The following is a 6,000-nucleotide window of genomic DNA, read 5'->3' as shown; positions in this document are numbered from 1 at the left end:
AAGGTAAAGGGGGGGGGGGAATCAGCACAAATGATCAATACATTGAAAAAGTCTAAATACATGTGCGATGTACAGCACGTGTGAACCTCCCTTCTCCATGAAGTTGGGAATATTCTCTCACTTGCTTCTTTGTATTCTATCACTTCTTTTGAGCCATATTTGTACTTTATAATTTTTTAACATCTACTTTTGATTTTTATGTGTACATGTGGTTGTTCTTTCTAGTTACATTGTTGTAGTCATTGTGTATGTTGTTTTCTTGGTTCTGCTTACTTTACATCTGTTCATGTTAAGTCTTTCCATATTTCTCTATGGTCATCACAGGGTGTATGGGGTGTTCAGGGAGGACTAGCACCTCTGGTGTAAGGGCTTACTGAGCCTTTTTCATGGCTGCTTATCCACCTTTGGCGTCCACCTTGACCCAGCTCTTACCTGTGATTCCAAGAAGCTATAGCATGTGAAGAAGCCACACCCTAGTAAGCCATTCAACAGACAGGCTACACCAGGTTGAGGGTAACCAAGAGGCCTCAAACCCATCAGTAAGTTAGGGGAATGTCTGACCCAAGCATGTGAAGACTTCCCCAGTGGAATGGGTGGTTAAGTGAGAACAAGTTGTTCCAACGCCATGAAGGCAGCTGAAGCAGGTGCTGTGGAGCACTTACACCTTGGTCAGACATCAAAGACACTGCAGTCCAGGCCATCACCAGTCATGCTGACTGACTTTTGTCTTGCCACTGGACTTTAGTGACTTTGGAAGAGAGAATGAGGCTGATGATGGCAACTCTGTCTTACTTAAATCCAGTTCAAGTGCAAGTCAAGACATTACCCCATGATGTCATTGGTCCTCCCCAAAAATGATGGATGAATAACAACAACGGTATTCATCACATTCATAATTTTTACAACATAGTAATTTCATTATATTCGTGTATCACAATTTGTTTAACCATTTCCCAATTAATGGGTATCTACTTTGTTTTCAATTTTTTTGCTATTACAAAAAAAGTGTTGCTATAAGTTTTTGGTATATATAGGGACTGTCTTCTTATTAATTGCCTTCTTGTGATATAAGCCTACCAGTGGAATCTCTGGGCTAAAGTGTATTGACATCTTAGTCATTCTATTTGCATAATTACAAATTGCTTTCCATAATGGACCACATCCAGGGGACCAGTGAATCTATCTTTCTACAACCTTCCCAATATTGACTATGGCCATCTTTTGTCATCTTTACCAATTTGTAGGATATGAAGTGAAACCTAAGAGAAGACTGGTTTTTAGCACTTTGTGTACAAATTCTGGAAATGTTTACTTGTTTGCAATATGTGTATATGCATATTTACTTAGTAGAAAGAGTTTTTATTTTATTTTGCAAGCAATGGCTATGAGATTTTGTAATAGTTGATATAATGGAACGCTGTTCTCTTGGCTTTCCTAATACAATATTAATTTATAACAATGTTAGATGTAGTTTTTGTTCTACAGCAATTTAAATTATAGGAAATCACTCTTGTAATTGCTAATTCTAAGTGCTTTTCTAGTTATACTTAGGTTACTACTTACAATGCTTTCAGCAAGTCACACACAAATGAACATATGCTGACCAGTCAGTTTTGAAGAAATTAATTTGAACCTCAAATACAGCATAAAGGTCAACAACTCAATGCCTATGCTTGTTATAGAGAAATTTATTATGAGGAAAAGAAAACATAAAATAAATATTCCTGGATCAGTTTTTCAAAAAGCCATTACATGGTGATAATAGGTGCCCTCTCTAATTCATGTCACATGGCTACTTAAGGCCATCTCAAAAAATATGACACCAAATAATGGGGGTGCTTTTCTAGTCTTCTGGATATCTGCTAACACATCTCTTGAGCCATGGGCCTTTCTATTGGAAATCTTAGCATGTAGTTCCAAACCTTTTTCTATTGTACATATAAATATGTAGCATTTTACTTCTAAGACAATCATTTGGGGGAATGGCTTTCAGTTGCCTTTCTCCTTTTTTAGAGGAGAAATCCTTTTTTTCTGTTGTTCTCCTCTACTCTTAAGATTATCACTAGAGGGGAAATCTACTCAGATCCTAGATAAGAGAAGGCTACATAATTTGGAAGTCCAAAGATTCTCTCTTTTGTTAAAAAACAAATACCTTGCTGTCAATTAAATATGTATACCTGCATTATCCTAACTTTTATAAATGACTCATTATGATATCCAACATTCCATCTTGGTAAACACACCATCTTCACCACTGCAGAAAAGACTAAGAATCCCTGCACTTGCTTTGTTTTTTTGTTAAGGACATCTTTTTGCTTTATAGCTGAGTGAATCTAATCTAAAGTTGGAAAGAAGCAAATCTGTAAGATCCCCTTGCTTAGAGATGTTTTACTAGCAATTACTAAAAATAAATAATGAGATTACCTTCTAAGTCATCTATCAATGAATTTCTTGTACATTGCCTGTATGTATGTATGTGTATATATATATATATATATATATATATACACACATGAATTATTACTTGTATAATTTTACTCAGAAATCATTTGTATCCAACAGCATACATGTAGTTCTTTGTACTATGGTTTTGTTAAAATTCTTCAGTAGTTTCTTGTTGATCATTATTAACCTTATATTCCTAAGGCTATACAGTATTTAGATTCTCCCTGATGATCCTCTAAAACTATGGGATCATAGAAGGGGCTCACCTAAAGAATCTTTTGTGTTTTGTAGAGCTAGAAAAAAATAACAAGATTCATTTGGAATAACAAAAGTTCTAGAATATCAAGGGAACTCATGAAAAGAAATGCCAGGGAAGGTGGCCTAGCCGTTCTGGATCTTAAATTGTGTTATAAAGCAGCAATCATCAAAACTACTTGGTACTGACTAAGAAATAGAATGGTGGATCAGTAGAATAGATTAGGTAAGCAAGACACAGTAATCAATGACTATAGTAATCTATTGTTTGATAAACCCAAAGACCCCAGCTTCTGGGATAAGAACTCACTATTTGACAAAAACTGCTGGGAAAACTAGAAAAGAGTATGGCAGAAACTAGGCATAGACCAAAATCTTCCACCATATACCAAAATAAAGGGAAAATGGGTTCACAACTTAGATATAAAGGCTGATAGTATAAGCAAACTAGGAGAGCAAGGAATAGTTTACCTGTCAAATTTATGGAGAACAGAAGAATTTATGACCAAACAAGAGATAGAGAACATTATGAAATGCAAAATGTATAATTTTGATTACATTATATTGAAAAGTTTTTGCGTAAAGCCAATGCAACCAAGATTAGGAGGGAAGCAGAAAATTGGGAAAGAATTTTTATAACCAGTGTCTCTGATAAGAGCCTCATTTCTAAAACATATAGAGAACTAAGTCAAATTTATAAGAATACAAGTCATTCCCCAATTGATAAATGGTCAAAAGATATGAAGAAGCAGTTTTCAGAGGAAGAAATTAAAGCTATCTATAGTCATAGAAAAAATGCTCTAAATCACTATTGCTTAGAGAAATGCAAATCAAAACAACTTAAAATGTCATTGGGAAATATTTAGCAAAATAAATAAAAATGTAATGAAATATAGATAATATTAATATGTGGTTTTCCAAGTCAATATGCAACCCCTCAGGATCCTTACATAACCATTTAGTGGCCCCCATTTCTATTTGATGCCACAGCCCTAAAATATCCACCAGATAAATTAGACTTAAGATAATTAAGTTTTTATGGGATCTGCCTTTCATTTTCACTAGTATAAAGAAAAAGATTTTTATTAACAAATTATGTAAGATATTGCTGCTATGAACTGTTTGATACCCAAAAGGATTTGATTTAATATATTCAATTAATATATGTATATGAAAAAATAGTTCTCATATGAGATTAGGACAGTTTGGTACAAAAAAGATTTTTATAGTATTGACATAAAAGCTCAGATTTTCTTTTTGATCAATATAGAATGATGCCTCACTTGTGTAACAACAGTTTAATGTTGTAAAGAGGCAGAGAATAATTTTTTATTTATTAAAAACTAAAGAACTACAATAATCATCTTTTTCAGATGAAATCTGTCTAGTCATGTCTCCCCTATCTTGTGAAGTAATATTTTTAAAAAAAGCAATTTCATGAGTACCAGATGATAGAGATATGGTTAGATAGCAGTTAATATGAAAAAGAACTGGGGGATTTAGGGGCCTGTGAGCTCAAAGGTAGCAGTATGACATGGCAGCCCAAAAAATGAATAGGATCTTGGGCTGCCTTCTGAGAGGCATCACTTCTCCAAACAAGGAGATGATCATCCTGCTATACTCTGCTCTAGTCAGGCTTTATCTGAAATATCCCTTTTAATTCTGTGTACCATAGGGGATCACTTTGAGTTCAAATTTTAGGAACGACACTGACAAATGGGAGGAGAGTGCTCAAGTGAGGGCAAGCACCTCTCCTAGTAAAGGGCCTCAAATTCATGTCATATGAATACTGACTGAAGGAACTTGGGATATTTAGCCAGGAGCTGAGACTACTTGGGGTGGGGGGTGGGGGGAGGAATGATAACTGTCTTCAAGTATTTGAAGGATTGTTACATGGAAGAGGGATTAAACTTGTTCTGTTTGGCCCCAGAGTTCAAATTAGGAGCAGTATCAGTGGAAGATTCAAAGAGGCACACTAGGTTTGATATAAGTAGAAACTACTTAATAACTAGGACTATCCAAAGGGAATAGTAGATTCCCCTCAATAAAGTTCTTCCAGCAAAGGGTGGATTTGTTAGGTTTGTTGTAGAAGGAATTTTTGTCCAGGTATGGATGGGCCTAAATGGCCAATGAGGGCCGACTCTAAAATTTTATGAATAAGTGATTTGATCAGAACAGTAATTCGGAGGATTATTTGTACAATGATGTAAAGGATGAATTCGAGGAATGGGATAGACTTAAGGTGGGAAAAGCATTTAGGAGGGTATATAGTAGTCAAGGCAAGAAAAAAATAATGAAATCCACATCCAAAGAAAGAACTATGGAGTTTGAATGCAGATCGAAGTATACTATTTGCTATTTTTTTTTTTGGTGAGGCAATTGGGATAAAGTGACTTGCCCAGAGTCACACAGCTAGTGTTAGGTGTCTGAGGTCACATTTGAACTCGGGTCCTCCTGACTCCAGGGCCAGTGCTCTGTCCACTGCGCCACCTACCTGCCCCCTATTTACTATTTTTTTCTTCTGTTTTGTTCTGTTTCCTCTTTCTGGTGGTTCCTCCTATTGGTTCTAATTCTTCCTTACAACATCACTAATGTGAAAATATGTTTAATAGGAATATATATGTATAGCCTCTATCAGATTACACACCATCTTGGTGAGGGAGGGGGAGAAAAATTTAAAATTCAAAAGCTTTTGGAAGTGATTGTTGATAAATCAAAATAAATTTAAAAAAAAAGAAAAAATGGTGAGATAAATTAGAATATATGTAAAGGAAATAAAAGGTGTATAAAGGAAATAAAAAGTTAAAGACATATTGTGGAGGTACACCTGACAACACGTGGCAACTCATTGAATATGAGGGGCAAATCCTAGTATTTTATCATGAAGTTGCTTTGCTCCATGCCTGAGCCAAGTCCTATGTAGTTAAATGACTTGAACACCACAAACACAACAAATTGAAAGTGAAAATACTTCAGTTCCCTAAAACAGGACGTATTAACTTTTTTGCATTTACATGATTATCAAGCTGTTTCACATTGTGCTTAGTCATTTTAATATTTACATTTAGAGTGATTTTCCTTTGTTCTTTCTTGCTAACACCATAGGATGGATTATTATCAATGGAAGTTTCTCGAATAAGGAACTAGAGCTCAGAAAAAGTTGAAGTGGTTTCTCTCTTTACAACAACACAGAGAAAGCCAAGAACCTTCTTGTTCCCCTGGTTTGCCTGTGTGTGCATGTAAGTGTTTATATGTGTGTGGTAGACAGACCTTTGGTATCAATCTACTTTTGTTAGCAGT

This window comes from Vombatus ursinus, unplaced genomic scaffold (assembly GCF_900497805.2).
Source record: "Vombatus ursinus unplaced genomic scaffold, bare-nosed wombat genome assembly UNPS02014820.1, whole genome shotgun sequence".
Taxonomy (NCBI): Eukaryota; Metazoa; Chordata; class Mammalia; order Diprotodontia; family Vombatidae; genus Vombatus; species Vombatus ursinus.
Note: the sequence above shows the minus strand (reverse complement) of the source record.